The 15282-nt window shown below is 46.4% G+C and overlaps 1 long non-coding RNA gene across 1 annotated transcript in view; it reads left to right on the forward strand.

The window, feature by feature from the left end:
* The window catches only part of LOC135187502 (uncharacterized), an 87667-nt gene that overhangs the window by 51454 nt on the left and 20931 nt on the right, over positions 1-15282 (forward strand). Inside the window, exons 5-6 of the long non-coding RNA XR_010307351.1 lie at positions 9466-9522; positions 10175-10234. This is a non-coding gene — a long non-coding RNA (uncharacterized LOC135187502). The remainder of the gene's footprint in view (positions 1-9465; positions 9523-10174; positions 10235-15282) is intronic.

Here is a 15282-nt window from a genome sequence, read left to right on the forward strand (position 1 = left end):
CTGTGTCCAGTTCTGGGTCCCCAATTCAAGAAGGATGTTGAGGTGCTGGAACATGTCCAGAGAAGGGCAACAAAGCTGGTGAGGGGCCTGGAGCACAAATCCTATGAGGAGAGGCTGAGGGAGCTGGGCCTGTTTAGCCTGGAGAAGAGGAGGCTCAGGGGTGATCTTATTACTGTTTGCAGCTACCTGAAGGGGCATTGTAGCCAGGTGGGGGGTGGCCTCTTCTCCCAGGCAACCAGCAATAGAGCAAGGGGACACAGTCTCAAGTTGTGCCAGGGTAGGTATAGGCTGGATATTAGGAGGAAGTTCTTCACAGAGAGAGTGATTGGCATTGGAATGGGCTGCCCAGGGAGGTGGTGGAGTCACTGTCCCTGGGGGTCTTCAAGAAAAGCCTGGCTGAGGCACTTAGTGCCATGGTCTGGTTGATTGGATAGGGCTGGGTGCTAGGTTGGACTGGATGATCTTGGAAGTCTCTTCCAACCTGCTTGATTCTATGATTCTATGATTCTAAATCTGCTGTTTTCCTGTTGTTTAGCCAGAATAGCTTGGCTAAAGCTCAAGAACCTGCAGTTTGCTTTCTGTTCCTTTAAGCAATCGAGCTCCCTGTCACACACTGCTAAGATACTCTTATAAAACCCCATGTGAGAATAAGGTTTGGGGTTGTTTTTTTTTTTGGGTTGTAACCCTCAAGACTTGAAGATTTTCAAATCCTGCCACTTCAAGATTACAAAAAGCCCCCCCCCCCCCCCGTCTCTGTCACTGGCTGTTTGTGCCGTTTGCCTGATTTGCATTTGTTGGTAATTAATTAAAAAGCACGAGTTTAATTAAACTTGGAGTTAGGGGATTCATTAAAATAAAAACAAAAAAAGCATTTGGGTTCAAAAATGTAAACTAAGTCATCCGGTGGCGGTTTTGCTGGTGCAAGCTTTAAGGATTTGTGGAGTAAATGTTGACAGCAGTAAAACTTGAGGGACTATCGCAGCGCACACAGTCAGAGAAGTTTAGTGAGCAAGGGGAGTGGGTGTATGTCTTTGTCAGCAGATAAATCCTGCTTTGAAGATCCTGAAATTGGAATAACAACATTTGTCCTCAGTTGCTTTCCCTGCCTAGGAAACAATGAAATCGAGACAAGTGCAAAGGAAAAGATTGGAGCGTCACTGGAGGCAGGGGGAAGAGAGGATAAAACACAAATGAAAAGCTCAAAGGCAAGAGATATGACTCATGTGAAACTTAGACTAAATTATACTTACCTGTTTGTAGCATCACAGCGAATTCTTTCTCTTTTTGATCTCTTTTAGGCACAATTTAGTCACAGTCTTTAGCAATTGTTGTAATTTGGTAGGGTTCTTTTTCCCTTTGAGAACAGTGAAGGTTTGCTTTGTTTAGGAAAAGGTGCTCAGCACTGCTCAGGACACACCTTGAGTGCTCTGTCCAGCTCTGGGCTCTTCAAATCAAGAGGGATGCTGAGATACTGGAAGGTGTCCAGAAAAGTGCAGCAAGGCTGGTGAGGGGCCTGGAGCACAGCCCTGTGAGGAGAGGCTGAGGGAGCTGGGGGTGTGCAGCCTGCAGAAGAGGAGGCTCAGGGCAAACTTCACTGCTCTCTACAACTACCTGAAGGGAGGTTGTAGCCAGGTGGGGTTGGTCCCTTCTGCTAGGCAAACAGCAACAGAACAAGGGGACACAGTCTCAAGCTGCACCAGGGTGGGTTTAGGCTGGATGTTAGGAGGAAGTTGTTGGCAGAGAGAGTGATTGGCATTGGAATGGGCTGCCCAGAGAGGTGGTGGAGTCACTGTCCCTGGAGGTGTTGAAGCAAAGCCTGCATGAAGCACTTAGTGCCATGGTCTTGTTGATTGTCTAGGGCTGGGTGCTAGGTTGGACTGGATGAGCTTGGAAGTCACTTTCAAACAGGTTGATTCTATATGGTTCTATGTTATTGAGCTGTTGAAAAGAATAATAGAAAACAAGCAAACAAAAAATGCAACAACAACAAAAACCCCTGCTAAATAGGCTTGATGTTTAATAAATGTTTTTTCTCTTTGATTCCAAGGAGATGTGGACAGGCTGTAGTGCTAGGCAACAGATGTTCCATTCCCTTCATCATCTTTGGGCCTCAGCTCTCTCAGCCTGCTCTCTGTCCTCTGATCACTGTCATAACATTTCTCTGGTCCTACTTCAACATATCCATGTCTTCCTTGGCTGAGAGCTCCAGTGTCTCAGCCATAAATGTGAAATGGGTGCAAGCAGTGATAGATGAGTTTGCCTAGAGGCATATTCAGAGGTTGGCTTGGGACCTCTGTAGAATATTGGTAGACAATTTGGGTATGTGCAAAGGACTAGACCAGAGCCCACAATGACAGAAAAGTATATTGCATCTTTAAAGTGAGAAACCATTTGTGGGTGCCCGTACCCTGCACTGCTGGACAACAGGGTGCCACGTTAGCCCATCAACCTCAGGACTAAGGAAGGTGACCCTTGCATTGGGAGCAGGTGTTTCAAAGGAGACACCTTGAGAGTCCCCAACCCTATGGGGTAACTGAGTAACACATAAATAATCTTTAAATGGAGCACTGTCTGCTTTAAAGCAAACAGAAAGGCAGAAGAAGCAGGGGGTTGTGTGTGAGTAATGTGAATACAGAAAGACATGGCTTGTTAAGGGCTCTGTGAGGACCCCACACCCCCAAAACCTTTTAGGTCATGTGTTTGCTTTCTGAAACATTTGCTGAGTAACAAGTGCCAAGGGACTGCATGCACTCCAGCTGCAATTAGCAGACTCCTCTTTCTGCCATTGCTCCTAACTTTGGAACCAGCTGACTTGCTAAAGAGCATTGTGATTTTCTGCTTAAATAAATATGGGAAGCAAACACAGCCCAGGACCTTCAGAGGGACATTATCAGTCTCCTCCCTGGCCCCATGAGCCATGCAAAAGCCCAGGACCTTCTGAGCTGGTTTGAGCCTAGCTGGAATGTTTTGGTGGGAAGAATTAGATTGCAGGCTGCAAAAAGGAAACAGTGGTGATGGCTGCTGCACTCATAGGCTTGCTGAGATGTATGAGAACAAGAACACAAACACAGATAACAGAGTTGTTCTCTGGGCTTTGGGCTGCACTTCTCTCTCTAACCTAACCTGCCCTGTGTGACCAATCCATCTGCTTCCTAACTCCCCTGGCCCACCCTCCAAGCTACCTTAAACATAAGCAAGATCTAGGGTAAGGTAGAGGAGTGGGAGGAAGATGGAAGGGTGGCTGAGAGCCCCTCCTGGGGACTCAGGTTTCTAGGGGGGGGTGGGGGGTGGCAGTTGTGTTTCTGTGTTACCTCTTGTCTATTTCTGTCTATAGCTGTATCTATTGTAACTCTCTGCTTGTATATTGTGCTCAGCTGTAAATATAAAGCTTCGTTCAATTTCCAGAGCTGCTGAGTCCAGCCTGGGTGATTTTCCAAAGTGTGGAGAGGCAGGGAACAGCCAAACCATCACGCTTTCAGAAGTACATTATTAGTCTCCTCCCTGGCTCCATGAACCATGCAAGTTTTACAGGTGCATTTGCCAGTCTTGATGTTTGCTGTTGGTTTATGGTAGCAGTTTGCTCAGGGTGGCCCATCACTTTTGTTTCCAGTTATAAATAGTATCAAAGAAGGTGATTGTCACCCTCAACCTGATTCTGCTGAGACCCCACCTGGAGTATTGCAGCCAGCTCTGGAGCCTCTATTACAAGAGGGATGTGGAGATGCTGGAGTGTGTCCAGAAAAGGGCCAGAAGGATGCTCAGAGGCTGCAGCAGCTCTGCTGTGAGCACAGACTGAAAGAGTTGAGGCTGTTCGGTCTGGAGAAGAGGAGGCTCCCAGGTGACCTTCTGGTGGCCTTCCAGGATCTGAAGGGGGCTACAAAAAAGCTGGGGAGGGACTTTTTAGGCTGTCAGGGAGTGGCAGGACTGGGGGGAATGGCATAAAGCTGGAGGTGGGGAGAGTCAGTGGGGATGTGAGGAGGAAGTTGTTGAGCATGAGAGTAGTGAGAGGCTGGCATGGGTTGCCCAGGGAGGTGGTTGAGGCCCCATGGCTGGAGGTGTTAAAGGCCAGGCTGGATGAAGCTCTGCCAGCCTGATCTAGGGTAGGGTGTCTCTGCCCATGGCAGGGACATTGAAACTGAAAGATCCCTGTGCTCCCTTCCAACTCTGTCTGATTCTATGGTTCTAAATCAGAGATGAAAACAGAGTTATTAGGCTGTTGAATCCATCCCACTGTCAGTGCAGTCTCATTCCTTGCAGTGTATTTTGTCCTTTCCTTTGTCCAAGTTACATTTTTAATTATATTTAAGAGCCTGTAGGTCTGATGAGAGGTAAAAGAGCAAGCACTTTCTCTTTTTACCCAACAAGTATCTAATTTTCTTCTCCACCTTCCCTACGAAAGGAAGTGACCTGTCATAGAAGCATAGAATGGTTGAGGTTGGAAGGGACCTCAAAGACCATCCAGTTCCAACCCCATGGCAGGAATACCTCCAGTGGGGGGCTGGAACTAGATGTCAACTGATCAAGATGATGTTTCCTCTTTGCAGGTGTTGTAGATTACTACCTCATCTCTGCAGAAAAGTAATTTTTGCTTGGGGAAAGCAAAAAGAATAAAGAAAAGGCAAGAGAAAAACAACACTTCTCATCTTCCCTGGTGTCCTGTAGTGCCAAAGAGGGAGTCTGAGACCAAAACACCTGCTTGTCCAGTAGGCTTGTTTAAATGGACTGCTTTACCTTGAACACTTTTAAAATCCTCTCTACAGAAAGCTTCTTTGAAAAGAAAGATAAAACTTGACAAACATTAGAATTAAGTTGACAAAAAAAATCCCCACCTTGGAATCACACAAATAAAAATTCCAAGAGATTCCTGATGTGGAATTCAGCTGGAGGACCACCTGATAAAGATTGCAGGGAAGAACTTGTCAATCAAAGCTGAGAAAGGTTGTCCTATGTCACTGCATTTGGCACGTGAAGAATTAGCCAAAGGTGCAGAATGTGTAGGTTTGGGATCACAGCCAAAGGCATCCAGTGCCGTGTATGTTGGTCTGCTTCCACGGATCTGGGTGGAAAGATGCCTGTTTACAGTAGCTGGGGATGGATGATCCCAATCTTCACTGACTGCAGAGAAAGCTTAGGGAGACTCACTTTGCTAAGCCAGAGCTGGCCTTGCTGAGCTGTGTCTTACCATGCATTACAGAGCAGGATCAAGGTCTTTATCTAGTTCACGGTAGCTCAGAGCTTTCTTTCACCCAACGTTTGTTCAAAATATAAGCAAACATTTTATTTCTGCTCCAAGCTTTCCTAAGAGTGGAAGTAGTGCAGCACAAGCAGATACATATTTTCTCCATGGCTACAAGGTCTTTTTATTTGCTCTAGATACACATCTGTGACTGCTTTACTGACTCATGTATTCATATATACTGTAAGTCAAAGGAGCTTAAGTTTTCACTTCTTGTATTGAGTTGCAATCATTCTGCTTTGCAGGTTGCTTCCTATGCATTGTGTTTTCAGCAGCCTAAGGGTGTCTCTCTAAGTAGTTATTCTCTTCCCTTTTAGTAAGGAAGAACCTGACCTGTATCAGGAGCAGTGTGGCCAGTAGGACAAGGGAGGTTCTTCTGCCCCTGTGCTCAGCACTGGTCAGGCCACATCTTGAGTGCTGTGTCCAGTTCTGGGCTCCTCAATTCAAGAGAGAGGTTGAGGTGCTGGAAGGTGTTCAGAGAGGGCAACAAAGCTGGGGAGGGGCCTGGAGCACAGCCCTGTGAGGAGAGGCTGAGGGAGCTGGGGGTGTGTAGCCTGGAGGAGAAGCAGCTCAGGGCAGAGCTCATTGCTGTCTGCAGTTACCTGAAGGGAGGCTGTAGCCAGGTGGGGTTGGGCTCTGCTGCCAAACACCCAGCAACAGAACAAGGGGACACAGCCTCAAGTTGTGGCAGGGGAGGTCTGGGCTGGATGTTAGGAGGAAGTTGTTGCCAGAGAGAGTGATTGGCACTGGTTTAACAAGACAAGGGGTGATGATTTTAAACCAAAAGAGGGAGATTTAGGCTAGATAAAAGAAGGAAATCTTTTACACTGAGAGTGGTGAAACACTGGCCCAAGGCTGCCCAGAGAAGTGGTAGATGACTCATCCCTGGAAACATTCCAGGTCAGGCTGCCTGGGGCTCTATGCAACCTGCTCTAGCTGCAGATGTTGCTGCTGGCTGTGAGGGTGTTGGGATAAACAACCTTTAAAATTCCCTTCCAACCCAAACCATTCTATGATAACCTCTTCCATCTCTTTTCCTATTCTAACCAATACTTGTTCTTAAGATCAAACCTTAGAATCAGTCAGGGTTGGAAGGGAGCACAAGGATCATTCAGTTTCAATGTCCCTGCCATGCCCAGGGACACCCTACCCTAGAGCAGGCTGGCAGAGCCTCATCCAGCCTGGCCTTTAACACCTCCAGCCATGGGGCCTCAACCACCTCCCTGGGCAACCCATTCCAGCCTCTCACTACTCTCATACTCAACAACTTCCTCCTGACATCCCCACTGACTCTCCCCACCTCCAGCTTTTGCTCCATTCCCCCCAGTCCTGTCACTCCCTGACAGCCTAAAAAGTCCCTTCCCAGCTTTTTTGTAGCCCCCTTCAGATCCTGGAAGGCCACCAGAAGGCCTCCTCTTTTCCAGCCTGCACAGCCTCAACTCTTTCAGCCTGTGCTCACAGCAGAGCTGCTGCAGCCCTCTGAGCATCCTCCTGGCCCTGCTCTGGACACACTCCAGCATCTCCACATCCCTCTTGTAATAGAGGCTCCAGAGCTGGCTGCAGTACTCCAGGTGGGGTCTCCCCAGAGCAGAGTAGAGGGGGAGAATCACCTCCCTCGACCTGCTGGGCACACTTAGCAAAAGATGATGAAACACAGAGAGCAAGCAGCGACGCTGGATGGGAGATGAAAGAACTCTAAACTTTAAAACAAAGCAAAAGGTTATCCAAGTTTCACTCTGTTGAACTGGGGTTGCATTTAATGGGCTCGAAGGCAAAGCCATTCTGGCAGGTCAGGTTATGGCGCTGTGCTATAGTTAGAGCTCCCGACTGATGCTGTGCTGTTGTTTGTTGAGATGACTAAGTTGTCATTTTTAATTAGCTTTATGCTCTTCTCAAAGGCTAATTACTTTACTTTTTATCAAGATTACTTGATTGGTAATGACAAGGGTGCCATGGTTACGTATTTTGAGTGAATTCCCCAACCTGCACATTTATGTGATTTCCTGTTCCCCCTGGATTCTTTGTGCAGCAAAGCCTTCAATAATAATAACAGTTAAGAGAAAAAGGAAGTATTTGCTGGTGATATCAGCAGAAGAAAGTATCTCTTGGTTATTTGATCCTATTTTTTGTTGTTGTTGTTGGCAGAAGGGCCATGGCTAATGTATTTAGTCAGTGTGAAAACCTCAACATTACACTCAGTTTACCTCCCTGTCAGGGCCACTAGTGCTGCTCTATTACCTTGGCTGAGGTTTCCTCAGGCAATTTGAGTTTGAGACCTTTCCTTCTTCTTATTCTTCATCTGTAGGTGTGCATCTCATGGAGGCAAACTCTACTCAGGAAAGCCTGAGGGAGCTGAGGCTCTGCTGCTTGGAGAGGAGGTGACCTCAGCCATGGTTATCAATATGTGCAGGGTGAGTGCCAGGAGGCTGGAGCCAGGCTCTGCTGGGGGATGCCCAATGACAGGGCAAGGGGCAAGGGGTGGGAGCTGAAGCACAGGAAATTTCATTTAAACATAAGGAGGATTTTTTCCCTGTGAGGGTGACAGAGCTCTGGAACAGGCTGCCCAGGGGGGTTGTGGAGTCTCCCTCTCTGGAGATATTCAAAACTCGCCTGGATGTGTTGCTGTGTGATATGCTCTGGGTGGTCCTGCTCTGGTAGGAGAGTTGGACTGGCTGAGCTTTGGAGGTCCCTTCCAGCCCCTGACATTCTGTGATCTCCCCATGTCATCATGGAAAGCTGCATATTTATTTCACAGTGCACACGTTGGACAGACACTGACTTTTGGAGAGAGTTTGTTACCCTGTCTACCGGGATTTGGATGAGGAGCCCCTGAGATAAGTCTGAGAGCTGTGGTCATAGGTGAAATCTTCCTTTTCTTTAGCCACCTACAGGTTACTGTATTTTATTCTCAGTTGAAACAGCAGCAACCCCCAAAGCAATGCTTCCCTGAAGGCTCCCTCGAGGGAGGAGGCAGTGATGTGGGACATAAATACTCCTCTGACATTTTTTACCCAGAGAATGGCTACTTTACTCCTGTCCTGCAACACATAAATACACGTCAGATGCATGGTAAACCAAATTCTCTGAGGAGCTCGTCCTGAAAAAGGAAAAGACACAATGATTTAGAGTCTACATCTGCAGCTCTTGCAGCTGCTTCGGTCCCTGCTGCTGGAGGAGAATTCCCTGCAACAGCCTTTTGACTCAGGGGCACAGAGCAGTTCCCCAGGCTAAAGCTTAGAGAAGTTCCCAAGGGAACATGATGCTGTTGCTAACCCACTGGAAACACAAGGAGAGAACAGCCACCGTGCAGCTTGAAGACAAGAGGTTGCATCTGCCGTCAGATGCTCCATCTTCATCACCTCTACTGCCACTTTGCAAGCAGGAGAGTTCTCCCTGGTGGCTGTGGCTATTGTTATGTACTCCAAAATCAGTTGAAAGCAGGATAAGAGTAGGCAGACTCCTAAACTAGAAGGAAGGTCAGCATGGTAGAGTGGTGGCATGTCACACCTTTGTAGGCAAGTTTGCAGGAGGAGCTACTGAAGGGTGTTACTGGCTGTGAAGGTCTGTTGGAATGTCTTCAGTTGTAGGAAACACACAGCTGTGTGTATGGAAGGGAGCTCTGGACATCATCAAGCACAACCCCCTGCTAAGACAGGGCCACCCAGAGAAGGTTGCATAGGTAGGTTTGGAATCTCTCCAGAGCAGGAGACTCCACTACCTCTCTGGGCAGCCTGTTCTCCTCAGCACCTCCATAGCCTCCACTGCACTCTATCCAGTACCTCCTTTTCTCTCTTGAACTGGAGAGACCAGAACAGGAGCCAGTACTCCATACATAGCCTCACTAGGGCAGGGTAGAGGGGGAGGAGAACCTCCCTGTACCTATTGGTCACACTTTCTTAACGGACCCCAGCAGACCATTGACCTTCTTGGTCACAAGAGCACATTGCTGACTCATGGTGAACTTGTCCACCAGGACTGCCAGGTCCTTCTTTAGAGAGGTGTTTCTCAAGGGGGTCAACCCTAACCTGTACTGAGGCAAGGGGTTTTTCCTGCCTAGGTGCAGGATTCTACGCTTGCCCATTTGAACTTCATCAGGTTCCTCCCTCTCAAATCTTCAACCTGTCCAGGTCTTGCTGAGTGGCAGCACAGCCTTATGATGTGTCAGCCACTACTCCCACTTCTGAATCCTCAGTAAACATGCTGAGAGTACACTCCATCCCTCTTCCCAGGTCACTGATGAATGTGTTGAGCAAGACTGGACCCAGGACTGACTTCTCTGAAATAAGGTAACTGAAGATGTGAGGATGTTCTGGAGCAGAGGCTTGCACAACCTCTGTGTTTTGACGTTCTTCTTCTCGGCATTAGACTGGGAATATAGCAGCTCCAGCTCCTGCAGCAGTGCAGTGTGATTCCTTGCAGTCTATGTGTAAAAAACACCTTCTTAGTAAGCATCTTGTCTCCTTAATGAGCTAGTAACACATCTATGACTTCAGTAATTAAAAGAAGGGCTTTATTGCTTTTTACTTATGTTAGCACTGAAGAGCAAGAAGAGAGACAAGTAAGGTAGGTTGGCAGCTACAGGGAGTCTGGGATAGGAGCATTCAGCTACCTGCTTCCTCTGCTGCAAGGAAAATAGACAGGATGCATCCTAAAGGTATTAAACACCTAAATCCTTTGGAATTCAATGTAAACGGTTGGGGATCTGGGCTTAATCCCTCTATACTTTAGCTATTAATCTGTCCTGTAAGTATGAATCTTCCCTGCTCCTAATAATGTCTAGTAATAAAGATGTTAAGGAAAACAAGGTGCTCAGCTACTGCTATCTCTGTGAAAAAAATCTAAGCAACACAGCACAGTTATTTTTTTTATGAGCCTTGGTGATGCTGTAGCTTTCAGTTCTCAAGAGAAGTGTTATTAATTGATATTTGTATTCCCCAGCTCTAATCAGGGCACAGACTCCCCACCAGAAGCTCACTAACAGCAAGGATCAACGAGAAGGTAAGGACACAGCTCAACTTTTAGAAAGGCTGAGGGAGCTGGGGGTGTGCAGCCTGCAGAAGAGGAGGCTCAGAGCAGAGCTCATTGCTGTCTGCAACTACCTGAAGGGAGATTGCAGCTGGGTGGGGTTGATCTCTTCTCCCAGACAACCAGCAACAGAACAAGGGGACACAGTCTCAAGATGTGCCAGGACAGGCCTAGACTGGATGTTAGGAGGAAGTTGTTGGAGGAGAGAGTGATTGGCACTGGAATGGGCTGCCCAGGGAGGTGGTGAAGTTGCTGTTCCTGGAGGTGTTGAAGCAAAGCTTGGCTGGGGCACTTAGTGCCATGGTCTGGTTGACTGGATAGGGCTGAGTGCTTTGTTGGACTGGAAGATCTCAGAGGTCTCTTCCAACCTGGTTGATTCTATGAACTTCTATAAGTTTTTTGCCTTTTCTTTTTCTTTTTGTTTTTTTTTCCCCTCTTCTCAATGTAAATCTGAGCCTTTCCCACTTTGCGGGTAACTTTTAGCATCTCTGCTTTTCTACGTGGAGCCTCGCTTCCAGCATCCATAAACGATCCCACATTCCGTCATGATAACATATGCTCATGCAGAGCTCAAAATTAGAAGGAATATGAAGTGTTCTATTAATTGCATGAATGTTGATTGTTAAAATCATGTGCTAATTGGTAATATCTGTGTGCAGTAGGTTCCTGCAATATGTGTTAGATTACATTAACTGTGCCTGTGACTCAGATATCAGGCATTATAGCAGTGATTTATAGCAGGATTAAACAACAACCAAAAAAAGCCCCAACCAAAACTTTGTGCAGTTAGGTTCTGTAGATGATCAGTGTGAAACAATCAGTAGAAGAGTCTGTGTAAAAGGCACACCAAGTTAGAGGTAGGAGGAATACTGAACTGTATGCATCTGCTCCTCTTTCCCATGGTGTGCTTTTCCCCTCGTGTGCTCTCCAAAGTAATTCTCACTGTTTTTGTCTCGAGGTGATTCCCTGGGAATCAAATGTGAGCTCTTTGCCTCACTGCCATGGTGATTACAATACAGATTTGAAAGTTATCAACCTTTCTTTTTTTTACCTTTTTTTTTTTTGAGTGGACTTACTCACTTTCCAGTCTTTTTTTCCTTTGCATCCCTTAGGCTTTGATCCAAGAAGCATTCAGGTACATTACAGACAAATTAGATTATTGCTGCATTCACCTATCAGTGAGGAAGTGAAGCATACTTAGCAACATGACTCTCCTGTACCAGATGTGCTTCCTCTCCACTTCTAATCCCAGGGGAAAATTTCATATGGATCTGTTTTCTTCATTGATGTTTTAATTTTATTGAGTGCCATGAGTATTTATTAACATAGGCAAGGTAGATGGAACTAAAGCTTGGAGATAAATATGAGCTATGAGGGCTTTTAAGAAATGTGATGCTTATTTCCAACCTCAGTGCAATCCCAGTACTAGGACCAAGCTGATCCTAGTGCTGCAGCTGCCTTCACAGTGTGTCCTTCTGCTCCTCAGCCTTTGGAATGGGCAGCTCAGGGAGATGGTAGAGTTGCCATCTCTGGAAGTGTTCAAAAGAAGACTGGATCAGGCAGTTATTGCCATGGTCTGGTTGATTGGACAGAGCTGGGTGTTGGGTTGGACTGGATGAGCTTGGAGGTCTCTTCCAACCTGGTTGATTCTATGATTCTATGATTACAACACTTGTACTCAGCAATGGTTATGACTGAAAAAAGCTTTTCCCAAGCCCCCCTGGACCAAGTTTCCGTTTGAGCTTGTTCCATATGTTGCTGGGGTGGAATGAGCTTCCTGAGTTAGGCATGGGGGATGGAGCTCCTAATTCACCCAGATCTTCCTCAGCAAACTTCCACAGTGAGTTCTGCTGAATGTTACCTGGTGAAAAAGTTGAGTTGGAGAGAATTTTAGAAATCACACAATCATTTTGGTTGAAAACAACCTTTGAGATTGTCAAGTGCAATTGTTTCCTAGTTGCTAATCCTGGTGCCAAATTATGTCTCTCAGCACTGCATCTCAGAGTCTTTGAAACACTTCTAGGGATGGGGATTCAACCACCTCCCTGGGAAGCCTCTTTGAGCGCTTCAGTGAAGAAGTTTCTTCTAATATCTAACCTAAATTCTGCCCTGCTGAGACCACACTTGGAGTACTGTGTCCAGTTTTGGGCTCCCCAGTTCAAGAGAGGCAGGAATCTCTTGCAGAGAGTCCATTTGAAAGCTCTGAGGATGATTGGGGAACTTGAACATCTCCATTATGAAGAAAGACTGAGAGACCTGAGGCTGCTTAGTCTGGAGAAGAGGAGAGGGGATGTTAGTAGTGCTTATAAATATCTGAGAGGTGGCTGTCAGGATGAAGATGCCAGGCTCTTTTTGGTGGTGCCCAGTGACAGGACAAGGAACAATGGGTACAAGCTGGAACACAGGAGGTCCTCACTTCTTTACAGTGAGGGTGCTGGAGCCCTGGATCAGGCTGCCCAGAAAGGTTGTGGAGTCTCTTTCTCTGGAGACTCTCAAAATCCACCTTGATGCTTTCTTGTGTGACCTGCCCTTAGGTGACTCTGCTTTAGCAGAGGGACAAGATGGTCTCTAGGGGTCCCTTCCAACACATAGCATTCTAAGATTCTGTGATCTCCTCAATTATAATCATGCCCCTAAGAAAAAATAGTTCATGTAGACTAGGTGGATTTTCAGGGCAGCTCTGTGACACACACAGATATCAGTGCCTGCAGAGCGAGCTGGTGGGAAAGGGTGAAAACAAACCTCTTTGAGCCTCCTAGGGAACATGAGCTCTAACCAGCAGCAGCTTTTTGGCAGATGCTGATTTGAAATAATCTATCAGTTCTTTGAATTAGCACTTTTCCTATGGCAATTATGTTTTGAGGGACTAATCTAATGAAGGGAGGGTCAAAACCAGCAGCACTTGGCCTGGCAAAGGTGTTGCTGAAGCCCTTCCCTTGTTAATACCTACTGTTACTTTGGGAGTATTATTACTTTAACTCATCCAAGTTTATGTTTTCTCCCAGAGGGAGACTGAAAATCACAATGACTAAAAAATGTTTAGAGAAAGACCAGACAGATTTTGTGTTGTTATAAAATAAAGAAGTTCATAGAATCATAGAATCAGTCAGGGTTGGAAAGGACCACAAGGATGAGCCAGTTCCAACTCCCTTGCCATGGGCAGGGTCACCCTACCCTAGAGCAGGCTGCCCACAGCCTCATCCATCCTGGCCTTAAACACCTCCAGCCATGGGGCCTCAACCACCTCCCTGGGCAACCCCTGCCAGGCTCTCACCACTCTCATGCTCAACAACTTCCTCCTCAAAGCTGAAACATTTTAAATGGTTTTGTGTTGTTATGAAAAAGAAGTTGAACTGGAATGGGCTGCCTGGGGAGGTGGTGGAGTCGTCGTCCCTGGGGCAGTTCAAGGCAAGGTTGGATGTGGCACTTGGTGCCATGGTCTAGCCTTGGGCACTGTGGTAAAGGGTTGGACTTGATGATCTGTGAGGTCTCTTCCAACCTTGGTGATACTGTGATACTGTGATACTGTGAAATGTTGTTGGAGGGGTTTTTTTTGGGTTGCCTTGAGGAAAAAAAATTAGAATGAAACACATTTTTTTTAATTCATTTTACAGTGGACCAACTCAGTAATGATGCAATGAATTAAAGCAGGTTGTCTAGGAGGAAAAATGGATGCAGTTTTGGTAAAGAGAGCATTTACAGAAGTGCTGGAAGTCTTGAGTCTTATCAAGGCTATTACTCTAATATCTCTTGATTTACTGGTCTTGAAATGAGCAAACCTCCTGGGTTCAAGAGCTTAATGTTAAGGCACACTTCATCAGTTGTCCTGAGAAATGCCATGGATTTCAGAGGAAATGGGTTTTAGCCCCCATGCAAAATGTTGACACCGAATCAAACCGAGCATGAACTATATTCAGGGGTTTTAATTAAAAGAAAAGCTGACAAATGAGTAACATTCCAGTGTTCAGGAGGTGGTTATCTGTCACAGAAATGTTTTTTGCCTAATCTACATGCTCTCATACATGAAATAGTTTCCAGATTAATTTTATTCTAATTGTAAAGATGGCACAAATACCTCATCTTACCTACTTAAATAATGCTTTCTGATTTCATAGCAACCCTTCCTCCTACTCTCCCCCCCTCCTCCAACTCACAAAGCAATACTTTGAACTCGAGTAGATGAGATGGGCACTGGAATTGCATGGGGAGGAAAAAAAAAATCACAACTAAGCCCAAAATTAACCAGGAGGAAATTGCTTACTGCTTTTTAAGATCCAAAAGTTAATCTGAAATAACTACCAGCCTTCAAAAGGTTAACTGTCAAATTAAATAAGAAGGGGACAGACAGTGGTCACTGCCTACCTGGGGGAATAAGCTGGTAAATTACTTACTTCAGGTCACATCATTTACAAAGAGGTTAGCTCCTCATGTCTCTGTGGAAAGTTTGCATGTATCCAGAGAAGGTCTGGTTCCTCCTGAGCCCATGAGAGCTCAGCCACCAGTGGGAGCATCTGGAATGAGTGGTGTGTGTTTCTGAGGAGGTCGAAGCAAATTGGGGAACAGGGCAAGTTGTCACAGGATGGGGAAGAATATAAAGCAAGTTGCTGTAGTTTTCCTTCAGACAGCTAAATATCTACATGTCATCATAGCCTGCCAGCTTGGTCTTGGAGGAGTGGCTCCCCACTCCTGACCAAAGCCCCTGGGGCAAAAGAACTGGGAAAGGAGCAAGGAACAGACAGGCAGCAGGGTGATTCTCCATGCAAGGCTTGCTCCTGAGGTTGCAAAGTCAATTGTGTCAGCAAGGGGCAGAGGAGAAAAGCTGCTTGCCAGGCAGGGTTCTGTGATGCTGGGCTTCATGCAGAGGAAGCAAGAGAGGTTTGGTGCACCCAGGACTGGAGGATGTTGTTGATTTTGAGGAAGCCAAAGGGAATCCAGGACAATGCTGGATGCATTATCGTGGACTGTTCTTTCCCCATTATTCTTTGTTCCATTGTTTCAAACTCAGGAGTTGGCAGCCTGGG

Source organism: Pogoniulus pusillus, chromosome 2 (assembly GCF_015220805.1).
Source record: "Pogoniulus pusillus isolate bPogPus1 chromosome 2, bPogPus1.pri, whole genome shotgun sequence".
In the NCBI taxonomy this organism is placed as follows: domain Eukaryota; kingdom Metazoa; phylum Chordata; class Aves; order Piciformes; family Lybiidae; genus Pogoniulus; species Pogoniulus pusillus.